This window comes from Salvelinus fontinalis, chromosome 22, assembly GCF_029448725.1.
Source record: "Salvelinus fontinalis isolate EN_2023a chromosome 22, ASM2944872v1, whole genome shotgun sequence".
NCBI lineage: Eukaryota > Metazoa > Chordata > Actinopteri > Salmoniformes > Salmonidae > Salvelinus > Salvelinus fontinalis.
This window is the reverse complement of record NC_074686.1, coordinates 6995955-7020172: the sequence shown is the minus strand read 5'-3', so window position 1 is coordinate 7020172 and position 24218 is coordinate 6995955.

Sequence of the window (24218 nt, the reverse complement as noted above, 5' to 3'; positions counted from 1 at the left end):
CCTGCCTGCTGGCATTCCTGAGCAAGCTCTGTACTAATAGTGCCACGATCCCGTAGCTGAATCAACTTTAGGAGACGGTCCTGGCGCTTGCTGGACTTTCTTGGGCGCCCTGAAGCCTTCTTAACAACAATTGGACCGCTCTCCTTGAAGTTCTTGATGATCCGATAAATTATTGATTTAGGTGCAATCTTACTGGCAGCAATATCCTTGCCTGTGAAGCCCTTTTTGTGCAAAGCAATGATGACGGCACGCACTTCCTTGCAGGTAACCATGTTTGACAGAGGAAGAACAATGATTCCGAGAACCACCCTCCTTTTGAAGCTTCCAGTCTGTTTTTCGAACTCAATCAGCATGACAGAGTGATCTCCAGCCTTGTCCTCGTCAACACTCACACCTGTGTTAACGAGAGAATCACTGGCATGATGTCAGCTGATCCTTTTGTGGCAGGGCTGATATGCAGTGGAAATGTTTTTTGGGGATTCAGTTAATTTGCATGGCAAAGAGGGACTTTGCAATTAATTGCAATTCATCTGATCCCTCTTCATAACATTCTGGAGTATATGCAAATTGCCATCATACAAACTGAGGCAGCAGACTTTGTGAAAATTAATATTTGTGTCATTCTCAAAACCTTTGGCCACGACTGTACGTGAGAGTGAGAATGTGTGCATGTGTGCAGTGGCACACACTCTACCACACACACATGTGCATGTGCACATATTACTGCCATAGGTAGGATGACATGATCTCACTCCGTTGGGCCAAAGGCTTATAATCAGTAGCTGTGTGTTTAAAATCACCTGGGCAGCCAAGCCAGGAATAAAATGCTATTTTACAACCTATGTGTTGTGATAATTGCATTGTTTGCTCTATAACCTGTTAGTTCATATGCCTTGCGACTGTGATATACAGGCCTAAAGGCCGAGATGATAAGAACACACAGTGGCAGAATAAATTCTACCACACCTTTGTTTCGTCACAAAACCGGAGAGCAACATCTCTCCGGTGAAGTCTACAAAACATATTGCATGTAACAAACAGTAACATGACCTACAACAGGGTCAAGCAAATGAATGTTTCCGACATTTTTGAACTACTAAGCAACTATTGATTTAGAACCGTGGAGAGTTACCGCAAGTTGCAAAGAAAACAGGCGCTGCCTCCACTATTCCAGCACCATTTCAACATCACCTAATCAGCTATGCTTAGTCTAATACAGTGACAACTAAAAGATACCAAACACAATTAAGTCTAATCAACGTAAGCTAAATATGGTACTGATTTGGTACTGATTTATGTGCGTGTGTGTGTGTGTGTGTGTGTGTGAGTCTGTGCGTGCGTGCAAGTAGAAAAAACATGTTGACTCACACTACTTGTAGAGAAATGCCATCCTTCTCTTTCATGTTGCCTAAATGGTCTATGATTCTGTCATGATACAGTACACACTTTCAGTTTGCCAGGTCAGCCTACTACATCTACCTACATGTTGAACTTCCATCCTCTCAGGCCAGGGGCACAATGTATGAATTAATGGTTGGATCAGAATCACTGTTATAATCATTGGCCAGTACGGATAATTAAGTAAAACCACAAGTCCAAATCCCTATCTCCATCCATAGCTAATTTAGCTAGCCACTGGAAGACAACAACATAATGAGATTCTTTGGCTTTTTGGGTGATGTGACTGGTGTGAAGCCAAATTCAAACTGGCTTCCCTTGATGCTTTCTTTTGTTGTGCCAAGACCTTTAACAGTTGAGCTCGCTCAGTTTAGCTCAGCACTGATTGTCTACTATTTATTTTTTCAAATGATCAAGGGAGTCCAAATGCTTGCTTGCTTCCCCTGTATTCAATGCTATGGGCGTCAACAATATCATATTATTTTTGACCAGACAGCATCAGATAGATGAGATTCACAAACAGAGACAGAGGGGCGCTGTTTTGCGCGCTCGGACGCGTTCTCTGGTGACATACAGTACATTCAGACTTTAATTTTTTAATTTTACCTTTATTTAACAAGGTGAACTAGTTGAGAACATGTTCTCATTTGCAACTGCGACCTGGCCAAGATAAAGCAAAGCAGTGCGACACAAACAACAACACAGAGTTACACATGGAATAAACAAGCGTACAGTCAATAACGCAATAGAAAAAAAGAACGTCTATATACAGTGTGTGAAAATGGCGTGCGGAGGTATGGCAATAAATAGGCCATAGTAGCGAAGTAATTACAATTTTGCAAATTAACACTGGAGTGATAGATGAGCAGATGGTGATGTGCAAGTAGAAATACTGGTGCGCAAAAGAGCGGAAAAGCAAATAAAAATAATATGGGGATGAGGTAGGCACTGTAGATTGGGTGGGCTATTTACAGCTGGGCTATGTACAGCTGCAGCGATCGGTTAGCTGCTCAGGTAGCTGATGTTTAAAGTTAGTGATGGAAATATAAGTTTCCAGCTTCAGCGATTTTTGCCTCTTGCTAATAGAAGGAAAATAATCAACGACAGAGAGACAAAAGATACTTCAACGTATTATAAATGAAATGATACACTGAGTGTACAGAACGTCTGCTCTAGATCTCTTAGTGGCGTCACCTGTTAAATCCACTTCAGTCAGTGTAGATGAAGGGGAGGATACCGGATAAAGAAGGACTTTTAATTGAGGCAATTAAGACATGGATTGTGTATATCTGCCATTCAGAGGGTGAATGGGCAAGACAAAAGATTTAAGGGCCTTGAATGGGGTATGGTAGTAGGTGCCAGGCACACTGGTTTGAGTGTGTCAAGAACTGCAACGCTGCTGTGTTTTTCACGCTCAACAGTTTCCCCAAAGGACATCCAGCTAACTTGACACAACTGTAGAAAGCATTGGAGTCATCATGGTCAGTCATCCCGTGGAACCCTTTCAACACCTTGTAGAGTCCATGCCCTGACATATCGACTCTGTTCTGAGGGCCAAAGGGGGCGCAACTCAATATTAGGAAGCTATTACTAATGTTTTGTACACTCGGTGTATATTGCACCGAGTACTCACCTCCAATTACTTGATGTAAAAACTAGCTAGGTTCGTTATTCAATTCTACACAGGTACACATAGGCATTCACAGTCGCACTTGGTCAAAGTTTTCCTACACACCTTCCCTGTGACCTTGGCCAGCTGCAGTGCCCACAAACCCTGTCTCTTTTACTATGAGGCTCAAGTTAGGACTTTATCAGCTATATCTCTCCCCCACAGGAGTCCTCACACACCAGTGAGCTGTGCTGCTGCTGCTGCGGTACCTCTGCACACTCTGTGAGTCTCCAACGCAGTTGTAATCACAAGGACATCCACAGGCTGTACCGCGGGGACCTATTACCATAATCAGACCACAAGACAGATATTCAATTATCCGCAGGGAGAGCCCATAAATACACCCAGGGCCTGCTAATGCTAACCCCTCTGTCAGGACCTCAAAAGGCTTAATGGAGAGGTTTAGCAGGACTGAATTAGCATTGTCTCTGGGTTTCACATGGTCTGTTCATTATTGTCCTCCGGTAGGTATTCATTCTTAATAGCATTGGATATTTTTCAGCTTAAAAAAAAAATGAAAGTAAGACTGGCATATAGGCTTTGAAAAACGTACATATTTCAACTTCAGTTAAAGCATGACAGTAGGATTTACAGTGGGATTAAAAACAAATGTTAATACCCGAATTGCATTAAACCAGAGTTCCCTTGTATTTTCAGACTATATAGTAACTGCAATCTTTTTACGGGAAGAAAGGGTTCAGGCAACACGAAAAGACACAAATCTATTTGGAACCTGTGCATCTTTCCATTGTCATGTGAGTACATCAGTGGAGGCTCCTCAGAGGAGGAAGGGGAGGACCATCCTCCTCAGTGAATTTCTTAAAAATGTAAATTGTAAAACATTTATAAAAGGTTTCCTTTTTTGATAAAACTATACTAAATATAATCACGTCACCAAACAATTGATTAAAACACATTATTTTTCTAAGAAGGTCTGCAGTAGCCTCATCAGCATTCTGTAGGGTAGCACAATGGTGTAGCCAGTGGACAGTTAGCTTCCGTCTTCCTCTGGGTACACTGACTTCAATACAAAACCTAGGAGGCTCATGGTGCCCTTCCATAGACTTACACAATTATTATGACAACTTCCAGCCTATCAGAGCTCTTGCAGCATGAACTGACATGTTGTCCACCCAATCAAAGGATCAGAGAATTCATCTAGTACTGAAAGCATAAGCTACAGCTAGCTAGCACTGCAGTGTATAACATGTGGTGAGTAGTTCACTCAAAGAGAGAGAAAGACAACAGTTGAACAGTTTTGAACAAATTCATTTCCTCAAATGAAGGAGAAGCAAGAGAGATTGTCATTTTTTCAGTATCACTTACTTAGCTAGCAAATGCAGTTAGCTAGTTTAGTCTACTGAAACACCCTGCTCAAACAGAGGGATGCTATGTTAGCTAGCTGGCTATGACTATCCAACACAACACTGGAACTCTTCCAAGTTAACGTAAGCTTTGGTATAACTAATTTATTGCCGCCGGGGCCTGCTGGTGTAACTGTTTACTGACTGTACACTAATGTTACTGCGTGATTGTAGCGGGTTTACTAACACGTTAGTTCTATTAGCTATGCTGACTATGACGTTACTTTAGCTAATATGGGGACAACGATGTAGGCTGTGAGTAGCGGTTTGGCTTGGAAAGGTATTTTCGCCTGGTCACATACAGCTGATGTGTTGTGCATTGAAGTCCACAAGTGAAGGGACAAAGTGAGAGGAGGAGAGTGCATAGAAGGAATACAACGTGGCTGCTATGAAAGTGAACTGTGTTACGTGTGATCATGGATGCATTCATTCTGCCGATTCTGTTGACAAACAAACGGAAACAAAACGGGGATAAACATACCTGAATTTGTCCAATAGAAAGTCTCGTTTGCAACTTATGGACTAATGATTACACCCTATTTCAGCTAGATGCAGGCAAGAGTGTGCAAGGCAGTTTTGAATGTCACTGTCCATGTGTCACTGTCTGTCGCCTCAAATTTGTCTCTCGACCTGTGTGTATCTACATTGTAAACTTTAATTCATAGGCTAGCTAGGTTGTAGCAACCTCATGATGGGTATAGGGAAAAGTTGGTTATCATGTAGTAGCCTAAACCTATCTGTCACGCCCTGACCTTAGTATTCTATGTTTTCTGTATTATTTTGGTCAGGTCAGGGTGTGACGAGGGTGGATATTATTGTTTTGTATTGTCTAGGGTTTTGTATGTCTAGGTGTGTGTGTGTGTGTAGTCTAGGCATATGTAGGTCTATGGTGGCCTAGATTGGTTCCGAATCAGAGGCAGCTGTTTATCGTTGTCTCTGATTGGGGATCCTATTTAGGTTGCCATTTTCCATTTTGGTTTGTGGGTTATTGTCTATGTGATGTTGCATGTCTGCACTCTAGTCATTTAGCGGTCATGTTCGTTTTGTTATTTTGTATAGTTTGCTCAATCTTCTTTGTTATTAAAAAGAAGATGTATTATCATCCCGCTGCACCTTGGTCTCCTCACTACGACGATCGTGACACTATCGCTGTTACATTGAACTGGGTGAATGGAATATGAATGACAGTCATCTAACATGCTGTATTTGAAATAAGGCCGTGCTCATGAAAAATAAATTGTCCTCCCTCAACGGCACTGACCGCCACTGAAGTACATGTGTGTCAGAGTGTAAGAACGTACATCTATTAGCAGGCTCTGAGGCAGATAGACTGATGGCCTCTGATGCTTTTAGCAGGTTCTGCTCGTTGATGATGGGAGCGTTGAGCGTGCTACAGAGGAGAGCGAGGAGAGTGGAACCTATGGCGCATCGCTAACACAAAGCGCCACACCGCCATGAATATTGTGTGAAGTGTATGTTGCGTGTGTCCATGGCATGGTGTGCACTGCTCGCATGTGGCGTGTGAAGCAGCGTGTGTTGCGTGTGTCCTCAATATAGAAGCAAATCTTTACAGATCACTATTCTAACACCACCCCCACACATACGGTGAGACCCAGATTTGGAGCAGAAGAGACATTGTTCTGCTGCTCCAATTCCCCAGCTGCCCCCTCGCCCACTGTCACTTTGATCATAATGCAGTACTGTACACCTCACTCTGTACTCAATCCCAGACAGGTGTTCGATTGCGTCTCAAATTGAACTGAGTTCTAGTTTGGGTTGTCAAAATAAAGTTTGTCAAAATATGTTTTTTTCTGATGGCAAGTGATACAAAGCTAGTATTTACTGTTTGCAAGCTGTAGCTAAAAGCAGAATGAAAAGGATTTTCCGATAACGTGTCAGGATAAGTATTAACATTGTCCAGACAAGGGTGAGGGTAAATCAAATGTCTATGCTTCAGGGGTGAACCAGAAGTCAAGGAGGAGGCGAAAACAGGGAAATGTGGGATTGAAAAACTGATAATCCCAGATAATCCTTCTCTGCATTTTGGTCAAGAAGTGAAGGAGACAGGAAAAAGCGAACAAAGATGACTTCCCAGCAGTTCATATTGGGACAACTCTCAGCACTGAAACACAGTCTAATATCCCCTAAACTTTACAGCGACGCCACAATGGGAATATAAAATTGACTACTCTTTTATTCATCCAAGTTCAATACTAAACTTGAACCATAACTTTGACTAGGATAGATGCACTCTTTATAACTTTTAAATTCAGATCAAGCAGAATTCAAAGAGAGACGATACTTCAATAGAAAATTGAGTTAATTGATTAGAGGGCTCCCAAAGGTAAAAGAGTGGTGAAAATGATAAGTAAAGAGCAACAGAACACCTGCTGGGAGAGACTAAACGGACCATCCCTTTAGAACAGCTGAAGAGAAGGACAGCCTCTCATCTTTAAAGGGGAGAGAGGGAAAGAGAGTGAGAGAGAATGAGAGGGGGAGAGAGAGTGCAAGAGGGGGAGAGAGAGAGAGATAGGGAGAGAAGGCCACGGGATTATTCCATTGGACCTGAGAGAGCAGAGACAAGGAGGGAGAGAGCAAGCTAGAAAGAGAGAGACAGGGAGAGTTGTCCTTCATCTTCACACATAGACTTCAAAGACTTTAAAGACAAAGTAGTCACCTCAAAGTGGTGACCTCTCTCAAAGTAGTGACCTCTCCAGATGTACCCTCCATATAAAGGGCTCTGTCTGCTATGAGACCCAGGGCGTGAGGGCTCTCTCTGCAGGGCACACAGACTGGATTGGGCAGAGGAACAAGAGCGCTATTATGTGGGTGATTCATTCTCATTTGTTTCCAATTGAATTTACAGACCTACTTTGCCTCACTAGTGCCTATCACCCTCGCACCAGCCAATGCATCCATACATAGACAGTACTGCACTGCACAGACATGCACAAGAACACACTGTACACTTTAACTCCCCTGGTCCCCACCAACACACACACACTCTCATGTCCCAACTCGCAGCGCCTTGCCTTCCCAGACCCGGGGTGGGTTTAAATCGCCTCTGTGCTCCATGTTTCATGCTGAAATAGATTTCCATGTGAGATTCATACTGAGCTGGACTCATTAGTGGCTCATTAACACATCACACCAGGTTTACCAGAGCATGAGAGGCGTAAGTTAGGGAGAAAGAGAAAATGTCTCTTTCGATAAATAAATACATGCTCGAAGAGCCTTGTTATCCACAAATGTACAGCTTCAAACAACTGGTCTAGTGGCGGGCCCGCTGTGGGAAACATGAAAACATCTAGAAGCCCAAGCTACTGTACTAACGATAGTGGAAATGTTCTTTATTTGTATAGCCACTTTTCAGGGATGAAGAGAGGGAACAGAGTCTGTCTGCTTGAAGATACCACTTGAGTGTAGGCATGTGAATATAGGCACACATGCACACACACTCGAGTATATTTGGACACACAAGCATAGAGCAACACGCACAAATACACACTCAACCCAACAGACATTACAATGAGACACCACTCCTTGTGATCGACGAGGACTATACCAAATGATGTTTTCCCCAATTATCCTTATAATCACCAAACCATCCACTTCTTAGCTTTAACACCAAAGACTTTCAACTCATTCCCGTGCTGCACAACCAAGGGTCCAAACAGAGTAGCATGGCTAGCACCCCCTATCGGACTCCCACAGACCTCAACCCCCACCACTTGGGAACTAATCTCCCCATAGCAATCAGAGCTGAGTTGTTATAATCTAAACGCTTTGAGTTTTGAGTCCCCACTTCAACCCCATTAAACCCCACAGGCCTGCAATGTGTCTGCCTGCGGGCTTAAGACAAATCCCCCATGTACATTTAAGCTGGGCACATCTCTACCACAGCAGTGGGTGGTCATGGACTAGGATGCCAGCTGTGGCACAACCACCACTTCTAATGGATCCTGTCCCCCATCACCCAACCCAGACATTGTGAATGTAAAGCTACATTGTTTAGTGGTTGTTGTACTGCTGTTGTATCGTCTTAGACTTAGTCTAAACTGGAGCCTATAAATACATGACATAGGGCGACAGGTAGCCTAGCGGTTAAGAGCGTTGGTCCAGGAACAGAAAGATTGCTGGTTTGAATCCCCGAGCCGACACGGTGAAATATTAGCCGATGTGTCCTTGAGCAAGGCACTTAACCATAATTGCTCCTTTAAGTCGCTCTGGATAAGAGCGTCTGCTAAATGACTTAAATGTAAATGATATTAGGTTTTGTAGTTACAATGGCGATGATTGACGTTTTATGGGCTTCTAACCAACTGTGCTATTTTGTGTGTTTTTTCGCATTGTTTGTAACTTATTTTGTACATAATGTTGCTGCTACCGTCACATATGACTGAAAAGAGCTTCTGGATATCAGAACAGCGATTACTTACCTCAAACTAGACAAGATTTTTCTTTAATGAGTCCGATGCAAAGGATATACTGTTTCTCAGAAACCAGACCCAAATCCCTGTCATTTTCATGAAGAAAAGACAGAGGTACAGGGTGTGGAGATAGGGGTGCCTTATAAGAATTCGTTGGCGTAACTCACCTTTACCATCCGTTCTATTGGCCAACATGCAATCACTTGAGAATAAACTGGATGAGCTCCGTTCGAGACTATCCTACCAACGGGACACAAAAAAACTGCAATATCTTATGTTTCACCGAGTGGTGGATAAACAACGACACGGATAATATACAGTTGGCTGGGTTTTCCGTGCATCGGCAGGACAGAACTGCTACGTCTGGTAAGACGAGGGTGGTAATATGTGTCTATCTGTTAATAACAACTGGTGAGCGATGTCTAATATTAAGTCTTGAGGTATTGCCCGCCTGAGGTAGAGTACCTTATGATAAGCTGAAGACCACACTATCTACCAAGAGAACTTTCACCTATATTTTCCGTAGCCGTCTATTTATCACCACAAACCGATGCTGGCATCAAGACAGCACTCAACGAGCTGTATGAGGCCATAAGCAAGAAGTAAATGCTCATGCAGAAATGACGCTCCTAGTGGCCGGGGACTTTAATGCAGGTAAACTTAAATCTGTTTTACCTAACTTAAATCTGTTTTACCTAATTCCTACCAGCATGCCACATGTGCAACTAGAGGGTAAAAAAACCTAGACCACCTTAACTCCACACACAGAGACGCTTACAAAGCTTTCCCCCGCCCTCCATTTGTCATATCTAACCACAATTCTATCCTCCTGGTTCCTACTTACAAGCAAAAACTAAAGCAGGAGGTACCAGTGACTTTCTCAATACGGAAGTGGTCAGATGACGCAGATGCTACACTACAGGACTGTTTTGCTAGCACAGACTGGAATATGTATTGGGATTTTTCCGATGGCATTGAGGAGTACACCACATCAGTCATCGGCTTCATGAATAAGTGCATCGATGACATTGTCCCCACAGTGACCATACCTACATATCCCAAACAGAAGCCATGGATTACAGGCAACATTTGCATTCAGCTAAAGGCTAGAGCTGCCGCTTTCAAGGAGCGGGAGACTAATCCGGACGCTTATAAGAAATCCTGCTATGCCCTCAGATGAACCATCAAACAAGCAAAGCGTCAATACAGGATTAAGATTGAATCCAACTACACCGGCTCAGACGCTCGTCGGATGTGGCAGGGCTTGAAAACTATTACGGACTACAAAGGGAAACCCAGTGACGCGAGCCTACCAGACCAGCTAAATGCCTTTTTTGCTCGCTTCGAGGCAAGCAACACTGAAGCATGCACGAGAGCACCAGTTGTTCTGGATGACTGTGTGATAAAGCTCTCGGTAGCCGATGTGAACAAAACCTTTAAACAGGTCAACATTCACAAAGACGCTGGGCCAGACGGATTACCAAGAAGTGTACTCAAAGCATGTGCGGACCAACTGTCAAGTGTCTTCACTGACATTTTCAACCTCTCCCTGACCGAGTCTGTAATACCTACATGTTTCAAGCAGACACCATAGTCCCTGTGCTCAAGGAAGCGAAGGTAACCTGCCTAAATGATTACCGCCCGTGGCACACTGAAGTTCTTTGAAAGGCTCACATCAACAGCATCCTCCTGGACACCTTAGATCCACTCTAATTCACATACTGCCCCAACAGATCCACAGATGACGCAATCTCAATCACACTCCACACTGCCCTTTCTCACCTGGACAAAAGGAACACCTATGTGAGAATGCTGTTCATTGACTACAGCTCAGCATTCAACACCATAATGCCCTCAAAACTCATCACTAAGCTAAGGACCCTGGAACTAAACACCTCCCTCTGAAACTGGATCTTGGGCTTCCTGACGGGCCTCCCCCAGGTGGTAAGGGTAACAACACATCTGCCACGCTGATTCTTGACACTGGAGCCCCTCAGGGGTGTGTGCTCAGTCCCTCCTGTACTCCCTGTTCACCTACGACTGTGTGGCCAAGCACAACCAACACCATCACTAAGTTTGCGATTGACACAACGTTGGTGAGCCTGATCACCGACAACAATGAGACAGCCTATAGGGAGGAGGTCAGAGACCTGGCAGTGTGGTGCCAGGACAACAACATCTCCCTCAACGTGAGCAAGACAAAGAAGAGGATTGTGGATTGCAGGAAAAGGAGGGCCGAACACACCCCCATTCACGTTGACGGGGCTGTAGTAGAGCGGGATGAGAGTTTCAAGTTCCTTGGTGTCCACATCCCCAACAAACTATCATGGTCCAAACAAAATTAAAGGTCATGAAGAGGGCACGCCAATGCCTTTTCCTCCCTCAGGAGACTGGAAAGATTTGGCATGGGTCCCCAGATCCTCAAAAAGTTCTACAGCTGCACCATTGAGAGCATCCTGACTGGTTGCATCACTGCCTAGTATAGCAACTGCCCAGATTCCGACTGTAAGGCTCTACAGAGGGTAGTGCGCACAACCCAGTACATCGCTAGGGCCAAGCTTCCTGCCATCCAGGACCTCTATACCAGGCGGTATCAGAAGAAGGCTCACAAAATTGCCAAAGACTCGAGTCGACCAAGTTGTTGACTGCTCTCTCTACTACCGCATGGGAAGCGATACTGGAGCGCAAAGTCTAGGTCCAAAAGGCTCCTTAACAGCGTCTATCCCCAAGCCATAATACTGCTGAACATTAATCAAATGGCCACCCGGACAATTTACATTGACCCTCCCCACTGCTGTTACTCACTGTTTATTATCTATGTATAGCGCATAGTATCTATGCATACTTTTAATTTTATTTTTTACTTTCGTTTATTTAGTAAATATTTTCCTAACTTTATTGCTTGCACTGCATTGTTGGTTAAGGGCTTGTAAGTAAGCATTTCACGGTAAGATCTACACCTGTTGTATTCAGCGCATGTGACAAATACAATTTGATTTGATTTGAAGTCTATTTCAGGCCTAGGATGAGTGAGGAGGGGCATACAGAATGCATAGTAAAGAGTATTTGTTCAGAGCTGTATTTGTCTATGTGAAAAGGTAACGCAAGATGCGATTACTGAACAGCTGGTTGTGTTGTAAGCCTGAAAGGGCAATAGAAAAGCCACTCTCTTTGCATAACAGTAATGGTGGCAATTTTGTCATTATCGATACAAACAAACAATTTTCTTATAAAGTTACCCACTGTAAAGTACAGAGATACAGTTGTTGTCCTCAAGAAACTCGGAGGCTGAACGGTAGACAATCACATAAGGTATATCATGGAGAATAATCACAATGCAAGAGCAGAAGTACAATAACTTCCAAAATGCTTGATTTCTGTTGGATGCTGTAATTGAATAATGACAGAACAAATGCAGGCTCCAAACTGCACGCAATTCATCATCGCTTGTCGACAGCTACCTGCAAGACTGAGGGAAGGAAGGGGAAAAGGAGAAAGAGAGAGAGTGATAGAAAGAGAGAGGGGGATAGAGAGAGAGAGAGAGTAGAGAAATGCAGGGCCATGAATAATGGAGGGAGTGCAGTGTGTGTTTCCAGAGATGGAAGAATTACTTGCACTTTTCAGCATTTAATCAATTCAATCTCCTGTATATTTTAAAGCTCCATCCCGCACTCTCTCCCACGTCTCTGTTTTGCTGTGTGGTCGAGCAGTGTGTTTTGTAGAGAGACACGACTGCAAAACACTGTCCGCTTTGCCCCTCTGGGAGAATTCCAACATTCTCTGAACACTTTTAACTTATTTTAAACTCCATCTCCTCACTCTGAGTCACCCGCCTCTTAACTCTAGTGATATCAACTATCCTTTGAGACAGAATAATTTGCAATGCTGTTTAAAGACACTAAAGACAGTCTTTCTTGGGCAGTTTTCACTGGCTAATCCTCGGTTTGTTTTAAAAAGTGACTTAAGGTACCTCAATTAAGATACAGTGCATTCGGAAAGTATTCAGACCCCTTGACTTTTTCCACATTTTGTTACGTTCTCTCATCAATCTACACTCAAAAGCCCATAATGACAAAGCGAAAACAGTTTAAAAAAAATGTGTGCAAATTATATTATATAAGTATTCAGACCCTTTGCTATGAGACTTGAAATTAAGCTCAGGTGCATCCTGTTTCCATTGATCATCCTTGAGATGTTTCTACAACTTGATTGGAGTCCACTTAAGGTAAATCCAATTGATTGGACATGATTTGGAAAGGCACACACCTGTCATATAAGGTCCCACAGTTGACAGTGCATGTCAGAGCAAAAACCAAGCCATGTGGTCGAAGGAATTGTCCGTAGAGCTCCGAGACAGGATTGTGTCGAGGCACAGATCTGGGGAAGGGTACGAAAATATGTCTGCAGCATTGAAGGTCCCCAAGAACACAGTGGCCTGCATCATTCTTAAATGGAAGAAGTTTGGAACCACAAAGCCTCTCCCTGGAGCTGGCTGTCGGCCAAACTGAGCAATTGGGGGAGAAGGTTCTTGCTCAGGGAGGTGACCAAGAACCTGATGGTCAATCTGACAGAACTCAAGGGAAAGATGAACAGCGCAAAGTACAGAGAGATCCTTGATGAAAACCTGCACCAGAGCTCTCAGGACCTCAGACTAGGGCGAAGGTTCACCTTCCAACAGAACAACGACCCTAAACACACAGCCAAGACAACACAGGTGTGGCTTCGGGACAAGTCTCTGAATGTCCTTGAATTGCCAAGCCAGAGCCCTGACTTGAACCCGATCAAACATCTCTGGAGAGACCTGAAAATAGCTGTGTAGTGATGCTCCCCATCCAACCTGACAGAGCTTGAGAGGATCTGAGCTTGTAGCGTCATACCCAAGAAGACTCAAGGCTGTAATCGCTGCAAAAGTTCCTTCAACAAAGTACTGAGTAAAGGGTCTGAATACTTATGTAAATGTGATATTTTTGTTGTTGTTTTTTTTGCAGAAATTTCTAGAAACCTGCTTTTGCTTTGTCATTATGGGGTATTAAGTGTAGATTGATTCAATAGTTTTTTCATCAATCTTAGAATTTTGCTGTACCTTAAGTTACCCTCTTAAGGATCGGAAACCTTTTTTTCAATTTTCGCCCAAAATGACATACCCAAATCTAACTGCCTGTAGCTCAGGACCTGAAGCAAGGATATGCATATTATTGATAACATTTGAAAGGAAACATTTTTTGTACTATCATCTTTGAAATGCAAGAGAAAGGCCATAATGTATTATTCTAGCTAGCCCAGGCGCTATTTAGCTTTTGTCCATTAGATGGCAGCAGTGTATGTGCAAAGTTTTAGACTGATCCAATGAACCGTTGCATATCTGTTCAAGATGTATCAAGACTGCCCAAATGTGCCTAATTGGTTTATTAATACATTTTCAAGTTCATAATTGTGCACTCTCCTCAAACAATAGCATGGCATTTTTTCACTGTAATAGCTACTGTAAATTGGACAGTTGTCACGTTCTTAGGTAGCCTGTTTTGTGTTGGGGTTTTGTGGGTGGTTGTCTCCTGTCTTTGTGTCTATGCACCAGATAGGACTGTTTCGGTTTTTCACATTTGTTGTTTTCACGTTTATTGTCTTAATTAAAGTCATGATGAACACTAACCACGCTGCGCTTTGGTCCGATCCCTGCTACACCTCCTCTTCAGACGAAGAGGAGGAAATCTGCCGTTACAGCAGTGCAGTTAAATTAATAAGAATTTAAGCTTTCTGCCCATATCAGATATGTTTGTGTCCTGGGATTTTTTTTTGTTATTTACAACCTCATGCTAATCATATTAGCCTACATTAGCGCAACCGTCCCACGGAGGACACACACACACACACACACACACACACACACACACACACACACACACACACACACACACACACACACACACACACACACACACACACACACACACACACTACTGCTAACAAGATGTGGAAAAAGTCAAGGGGTCTTTCCGAATGAACTGTATAAGGATATAAGGAAAGTATATGATGCAGGAACCGGGACGGTCACAACCTGAGGGTATTAAGATGGAACATGGAAGTCTGTCCTTACTTTGGGGTTTGCTGGTTGGCAGACTGGGTGGCACATTGGCGGTCACTAACTGGGAGGACTGTCTTTGCAAGGACTGATCTGACATTTCCAGTCACAACTTGTAGACATGTTTATGTGCTGCTGTGCTGTTTGTTGCTAACCTTACTTTGCTACCTGCCAACTTTACGTTTTCTACTTTTTAATTACCGTTATATATTTAAAAAAAATCCCTCGCTCAACTTTTTTCATTCAACTTTTTCACCCCGGACGCTTTATCTGGAAGTGGTTCGTCAGGACCTCCACCAGCTGAAGCTAAGTATTAACATTAACATTATGCCTTCTAATTGCAGTCACTGTATTCATAATATACAGGAAAACGATCGCCTTATGGTGAGGATAGCTGTGCTGCAAGCCCAGCTTCAGACGCAATGGTTAGGCAACGGTAATTTAAGAGTTGGAAAGGATGAAACAGCGTCTGTGCCACGAACAAGTACAGATAGTAGTATAAATCTCCTCGCACAGTCCCAGCAGCCGGACAATTTTCTCATGGCTTCTGGAGGGAAATGCTGTAGGAATGCTAAACCGGTGTCGCTCATTCAGCCGACAGAAACTTTCAACCGGTTCTCCCCATTAAGCAACGGGTCAGAGGCCGAGCCTTCTCTGGTCTCTCCTCCTCCCGTTACGGGTTCTGAGACGCAGAGGCCTCCCACCATTAGCTCTGACAAATTGAAAACCCTAGTCATTGGCGACTCCATTATCCCCAGTATTAGACTTAAAACGAATCATCCAGCGATCATACACTGTTTACCAGGAAGCAGGGCTACCGAGGTTAAGGCTAATCTGAAGATGGTGCTGGCTAAGGCTAAAACTGTAGAGTGTAGAGAGTATAGGGATATTGTAATCCACATCGGCACCAACGATGTTAGGATGAAATCAGTCATGGGTTACCAAGTTCAACATAGCTTCAGCGTGTAAATCTGCTAGAAAGATGTGTTGGCATTGAGTAATTGTCTCTGGCCCCCTCCCAGTTAGGGGGAAGTGATGAGCTCTACCGCAGAGTCTCACAACTCAATCGCTGGTTGAAAACTGTTTTCTGCCCCTCACAAAATATAGAATTTGGAGATAATTGGCCCACTTTCTGGGACTCACCCACAAACAGGACCAAGCCTGTCCTGCTGAGTGACGGACTCCATCCTAGCTGGAGGGGTGCTCTCATCTTATCTACGAATATACGTAGACAGGGCTCTAACTCCTCTAGCTCCACAATGAGATAGGGTGCAGGCCAGGCAGGAGGCTGTTAGCCAGCCTGACAGTTTAGTGGAGTATGTCACTAACACAGTCAGTGTAGTCAGCTCAGCTATCCCTATTGAGACCGTGTCTGTGCCTCGACCTAGGTTGGGCAAAACTAAACATGGCGGTGTTCGCCTTAGCAATCTCATTGGAATATAGACCTCCTCCATTCCTGTCATTATTGAAAGAGATTGTGATATCTCACATCTCAAAATAGGGCTACTTAATGTTAGATCCCTCACTTCCAAGGCAGATATAGTCAATGATCATAATCTTGATGTGAATGGCCTGACTGAAACATGGCTTAAGCCTGATGAATTTACTGTGTTAAATGAGGCCTCACCTCCTAGTTACACTAGTGACCATATCCCCTGCACATCCCGCAAAGGCAGAGGTGTTGCTCACATTCACGATAGCAAATTTCAATTTACCAACAAAAAGAATCTGACTGTGTTTTCACATTTTGAGCATTTAGTCATGACATTTATGCAGCCTACTGAATCACTTTTTATAGCTACTGTTTACAGGCCTCTTGGGCCTCACTGAGTTCCCTGAATTCCTATCGGACCTTGTAGTCATGGCAGATAATATTCACATTTTTGGTGACTTTAATATTCACATGGAAAAGTCCACAGGCCCACTCCAAAAGGCTTTCGGAGCCATCATCGACTCAGTGGGTTTTGTCCAACATGTCTCTGGACCTACTCACTTCCACAGTCATACTCTGGACCTAGTTTTATCGTGTGGAATAAATGTTGTGGATCTTAATGTTTTTCCACCATTTTATTACGTTTGCAATCGCAACAAATAATCTGCTCAGACCCCAACCAAGGATCATCAAAAGCCGTGCTACAAATTCTCGGACAACCCAAAGATTCCTAGATGCCCTTCCAGACTCTCAGGACGTCAGAGTACAAACATCAGTTAACCACCTAACTGAGGAACTCAATTTAACCTTGCGTAATACCCTAGATGCAGTCGCACCCCTAAAAACAAAAAACATTTGCCAGAAGAAACTAGCTCCCTGGTTTACAGAAACTACCCGAGCTCTGAGCAAGCTTCCAGAAAATGGCCACGGAAATGGTGCTACACCACACTGGAAGTCTTCCGACTAGCTTGGAAAGACACTACCGTGCAGTACCGAAGAGCCCTCACTGCTGCTCGATCATCCTATTTTTCCAACTTAATTCAGGAAAATATGAACAATCCAAAATGTTTTTTTTTTCACCTTTATTTAACCAGGTAGGCTAGTTGAGAACAAGTTCTCAATTGCAACTGCGACCTGGCCAAGATAAAGCAAAGCAGTTCAACACATACAACAACACAGAGTTACACATGGAATAAACAAACATACAATCAATAATACAGTAGAAAAGTCTATATACATCATGTGCAAATGAGGTAGGATTAGAGAAGTAAGGCCAAAATGTATTTTTGATACTGTCGCAAAGTTAACTAAAAAGCAGCATTCCCCAAGAGAGGATGGTTTTCACTTCAGCGGTGATAAATTCATGAACTTTTTTGACAAAAAGATCATAATCATTAGAAAGCAAGTTACGGACTCCTCTTGAAATCTGCATATTCCTCCAAAGCTCAGTTGTCCTGAGTCTGAACAACACTGCCAGGAATTAGGATCAAGGGAGGCACTCAAGTTTTTTAATACTATATCTCTTGACACATTGATGAAAATATATTTTTATTTATTTTATTTCACCTTTATTTAACCAGGTAGGCTAGTTGAGAACAAGTTCTCATTTACAACTGCGACCTGGCTAAGAATAAAGCAAAGCAGTTCGACACAAACAACAACACAGAGTTACACATGGAATAACAAACATACAGTCAATAATACAGTAAAAAAAGTCTATATACAGTGTGTGCAAATGAGGTAAGATAAGGGAGGTAAGGCTATAAATAGGCCATGGTGGCGAAGTCATTTCAATATACCAATTAAATACTGGAGTGATTGATGTGCAGAAGATGAATGTGCAAGTAGAGATACTGGGGTGCAAAGGAGCAAGATAAATAAATAAATACAGTATGGGGATGAGGTAGTTGGATGGGCTATTTACCAATGGGCTATGTACAGGTGCAGTGATCTGTGAGCTGCTCTGACAGCTGATGCTTAAAGGTAGTGAGGGAGATATGAGTCTCCAGCTTCAGTGATTTTTGCAGTTCGTTCCAATCATTTACGGCAGAGAACTGGAAGGAAAGGCGGACCAAAGAGGAATTGGCTTTGGGGGTAACCAGTGAAATATACCTGCTGGAGCTCATGCTACGGGTGGGTGCTGCTATGGTGACCAGTGAGCTGAGATAAGGCGGGGCTTTACCTAGCAGAGACTTGTAGATGACCTGGAGCCAGTGGGTTTGTCGACGAGTATGAAGCGAGGGCCAGCCAACGAGAGCGTACAGGTCGCAATGGTGGGTAGTATATGGGGCTTTGGTGACAAAACGGATGGCACTGTGGTAGACGGCATCCAATTCGTTGAGTAGAGTGTTGGAGGCTATTTTGTAAATTACATTGCCGAAGTCAAGGATCGGTAGGATGGTCAGTTTTACGAGGGTATGTTTGGCAGCATGAGTGAAGGATGCTTTGTTGCGAAAAAGGAAGCCGATTCTCGATTTAACTTTGGATTGGAGATGCTTATTGTGAGTCTGGAAGGAGAGTTTACAGTCTATCCAGACACCTAGGTATTTGTAGTTGTTCACATATTCTAAGTCAGAACCGTCCAGAGTAGTGATGCTGGACCGGCGGGCAGGTGCGGGCAGCGATCGGTTGAAGAGAATGCATTTAGTTTTACTAGCATTTAAGAGCAGTTGGAGGCAATGGAATGAGAGTTGTATGGCATTGAAGCTCATCTTGAGGTTAGTTAACACAGTGTCCAAAGAAGGGCCAGATGTATACAGAATGGTGTCGCCTGAGTAGAAGTGGATCAGAGAATCACCAGCAGAAAGAGCGACATCATTGATTTATACGGAGAAGAAAGTCGGCCCGAGAATTGAACCCTGTGGCACCCCCATAGAGACTGCCAGAGGTCCAGACATCAGGGCCTCCGATTTGACACACTGAACTCTATCAGAGAAGTAGTTGGTGAACCAGGCGAGGCAGTCATTTGAGAAACCAAGGCTGTTTAGTTTGCCGATAAGAATGTGGTGATTGACAGAGTCGAAAGCCTTGGCCAGGTCGATGAATAAGGCTGCACGGTAATGTCTCTTATCGATGGCGGTTATGATATCGTTTAGGACCTTGAGCGTGGCTGAGGTGCACCCATGACCAGCTCTGAAACCAGATTGCATAGCGGAGAAGGTACGGTGGGATTCGAAATGGTCGGTAATCTGTTTGTTAACTTGGCTTTCGAAGTCCTTAGAAAGGCAGGGTAGGATAGATCAAGGTCTGTAGCAGTTTGGGTCTAGAGTGTCTCCCCCTTTGAATAGGGGGATGATCGTGGCAGCTTTCCAATCTTTGGGAATCTCAGACGATACGAAAGAGAGGTTGAACAGGCTAGCCTGGCTGATTTGTAGGGGTCCAGATTTTGCAGGTCTTTCAGAACATCAGCTATCTGGATTTGGGTGAAGGAAAAATGGGGGAGGCTTGGGCGAGTTGCTGTGGGGGGTGCCGGGCAGTTGACCGGGGTAGGGGTAGCCAGGTGGAAACCATGGCCAGCCGTAGAAAAATGCTTATTGAAATTCTCAATTATAGTGGACTTATCGGTGGTGACAGTGTTTCCTAGCCTCAGTGCAGTGGGCAGCTGGGTGGAGGTGCTCTTATTCTCCATGGACTTTACAGTGTCCCAGAACTTTTTTGAGTTTGTGCTACAGGATGCACATTTCTGTTTGAAAAAGCTAGCCTTCGCTTTCCTAACTACCTGTGTATATTGGTTCCTATCTTCCCTGAAAAGTTGCATATCACAGGAGCTATTCAGTGCAAATTTTATTTTAACTAGGCAAGAACAAATTCTTATTTTCAATGACAGACTAGGAACAGTGGGTTAACTGCCTTGTTAATGGGCAGAACAACAGATATGCATTTTGTCAGCTCAGGGATTTGATCTTGCAACCTTTCAGTTACTAGTCCAACACTCTAACCACTAGGCTACCTGCCACAGTACACCACAAAATGTTTTTGTGCTGGTCAAGGGCAGTCAGATCTGGGGTGAACCAAGGGCTATATCTGGTCCTGCTTCTACATTTTTTTGAATGGATCATGCTTATTTAAGATGGTGAGGAAGGCACTTTTAAAGAATAACCAGTCATCCTCTACTGACGGGATGAGGTCAATATCATTCCAGGATACCCCGGCCAGGTCGATTATTAAGGCCTGCTCGCTGAAGTGTTTTTAAAAATATATATTTTTTTTAACTCTGTTTATTAGGTTTTACACACACACACACAGACAAGACAACACAAATCAATATAAATAATATACTCAACTAGAAAAAAATACAAATAATACATTAAAAAAAATAGCTTTAAAGATACCATACTTTAGACAAGTTTAACACACCAGGCAGAAGGCTACAAAGGTTAAAGGCAATTTATAGTACAGGTACAGAGCAAACAACTCACCATTGTTCCTGTAAACAGTCAAGGGATAGGGGTGGAGAAATACAACCACTCACAGACAGTCATGGCCACAGACCGACCATCCACTGGAACAAAAATAAAAAATGTACAATGCTTTAAAATATAAAATTAATAATAGTCATTTTATGTAGGCGTGAACAAAGAGTGTTTTAGGGAGTGTTTGACAGTGATGAGGGATGGTCGTTTGACTGTAATCATAATCATAGCCTCTAAACCTTCAAGCTGCATACTGGACCCTATTCCAACTAAACTACTGAAAGAGCTGCTTCCTGTGCTCGGCCCTCCTATGTTGAACATAATAAACGGCTCTCTATCCACCGGATATGTACCAAACCCACTAAAAGGGTCAGTGATAAAGCCTCTCTTGAAAAAGCCAAACCTTGACCCAGAAAATATAAAAACTATCGGCCTATATCGAATCTTCCATTCCTCTCAAAAATTTGGGAAAAATCTCGCTGCCTTCCTGAAGACAAACAATGTATACGAAACGATTCAGTCAGGTTTAAGACTCCGTCATAGCACTGAGACTGCACTTGTGAAGGTGGTAAAATACCTTTTAATGGCGTCAGACCGAGGCTCTGCATCTGTCCTCGTGCTCTTAGTCCTTAGTGCTGCTTTTGATACCATCGATCACCACATTCTCTTGGAGAGATTGGAATCCCAATTTGGATTACATGGACTAGTTCTGGCCTGGTTTAGATCTTATCTGTTGGAAACCATCTCTGTAGATGGTTTGTCCTCTGACAGTTATCTTAGTGGTTAGAGCATTGTGCTAGTGCCCGAAGGTTGCTGAATCAAAACCCCAAACCGACAAGGTAAAAATCTGTCGTTCTGCCCCTGAACAAGGCAGTGTTCCCCGGTAAGCCGTCATTGTAAATAAGAATTTGTTGGAAGCCTGTGTTTCAGACATAAGGAAGTGGATGGGGGCAAATGTTCTACTTTTAACCTCTTTGGGCTCAAGGGGCAGTATTGAGTAGCCAGATAAAAGGTGCCCATTTCAAAAAGGCCTCGTACTCAATTCTTGCTCGTACAATATGCATATTATTATTACTATTGGATAGAAAACACTCTAGTTTCTAAAACCGTTTGAATTATATCTGTGGGTGAAACAGAACTGGACTTAGAGCAATTTTCCTATGTGTATGTCAGAATGCAGAATTTTGCTGGCTGTTCTGAGACCTGTGTATTAATTTGCCTGTCCTCTATTGGTTGAGATGCACTGCATACGCCTTCCACTGGGTGTCAGCGAATAGGGAGAGTTGAAATGGAGTTTCTACGTAGGTCCCAAAGGTTATAAATTGCTTGGAACCGAAGTGTCCCATCTTTCCACTCTTCACTCTGACGCAGGAAGGGTCTTGGCATGTCATTTTAGAAGCTCCCGTATTAGCTCCTAGATATATCCGGCTCTGTTTTTATTCGATATAGGTGTTGAAGACATCGTAATGTTGTTATTTTAAACCGAATTATATCAGTTTATGTCAGTATATTGCGATTTTCGGGTATTTATTTGCGTGACGTTTTAGGAAGTTGGGTATCTCTGGCCCACATGGTTATTGTTTATTGCTAATTGCAACGTTGAAGACGACGTTCTCCAACCTAGCAACGATTCTTTTGGACAAAGGACACATTTCCCAAGATTCTGATGGGAGTTCATCTAAAAGTAAGAACTATTTATGCTGATAATTCATTGTTCTGTTGAAAAATGTCAAATGCATAAGACGCCATTTCCTGCAGTGTAGCCTTGCGTTATCGCAGCCTGTATTGCGCAGTAAGGTTAATTTAAAAAATGTAATTCAGCGATTGCATTAAGAACTAATTTGTCTTTCAATTGCTGTCCAACCTGTATTTTTTTAGTCAAGTTTATGAATAGTATTCGATAAGAAAAGGTGCCTTTACAAGATGGCGCCGGACAGATTGCTTGACGTTATGGACACTATTCTCATTGTCTAAGCACGATTTGTGCCGCTAAATATGCACATTTTCGAACAAACTCTATATGTGGTGTTAGGGCTCTGCTTTGGCAAAGTGGGTGGGGTTATATCCTACCTGTTTGGCCCTGTCCGGGGGTATCGTCGAACGGGGACACAGTGTCTCCTGACCCCTCCTGTCTCAGCCTCCAGTATTTATGCTGCAATAGTTTGTGTCGGGGGGCTAGGGTCAGTCTGTTATATCGGGAGTATTTCTCCTGTCTTATCCAGTGTCCTGTGTGAATTTAAGTATGCTCTCTCTCTTTTGCTCACTTTTTCTTTCTCTCTCTCTGAGGACCTGAGCCCTAGGTCCATGCCTCAGGACTACCTGGTCTGATGACTCCTTTTGGTCCCCAGTCCACCTGGTCGTGTTGCTGTTCCAGTTTCAACTGTTCTGCCTGCGGCTATGGAACCCTGACCTGTTCACTGGACGTGCTACCTTGTCCCAGACCAGCTGTTTTCAACTCTCTAAAGACAGCAAAAGAGGTAGAGATACTCTGAATAGAGATACTCTGAATGATCGGCTATGAAAAGCCAACTGAATTTACTCCTGAGGTGCTGACCTGTTGCACCCTCTACAACCACTGTGATTATTATTATTTGACCCTGCTGAACATCTTGGCCATGTTCTGTTACAATCTCCGCCCGGCACAGCCAGAAGAGGATTGGCCACCCCTCATAGCCTGGTTCCTCTCTAGGTTTCTTCCTAGACTCCGGCCATTCTAGGGAGTTTTTCCTAGCCACCGTGCTTCTACATCTGCATTGCTTGCTGTTTGGGGTTTTAGGCTGGGTTTCTGTACAGCACTTTGTGATATCAGCTGCTGTAAGAAGAGCTTTATGAATACATTTGATTGATTGATTGATTAAGAGCTGGGTTCACTGGGGCAAGGCTGGGGGGAGTTTGGCAAGGAGTCAGCAGCGATCCCTGGCAAAGATTCCCTCTGATTTAGTCGGGCACGGGATTTAATTAACTTTGCTCCTCCTAATTAAGGGAGTTTATTGGCCCCCGGGGAGTGCTCTCCTCACACAGTCCACATCCATCCTTTTTTATCCCCTTCTTCCTCTTTTTCTCTGCCCGCTTTCCGGATGGGAACCGGGGAGCGCATAATCTTCATCATGATTATGCATAAATAAGTATACACAGACAGACAGACCGACGGGCCGAAAACACAGTTCCTCGCTTCCATCTGCATTAACAAACATAATCGCTCAAAGGCTTACGAGCAATTACACCCTGGATACATTAAAACCTTTTATTGCAGTGGGCTAAGTTTCTTGGTAGTCTTAAACAAATCTACTTTGAAACAAAAGCGTACACCTCACACACATGGTTATGTGCTTAAAACAAGGAGACACCTGTACCATGTCAGATATAGAGTTTTAAATGTATTCCATTTTGAGTTTGCATCCCACTATTACACTTTATATACATCACAGAAGACT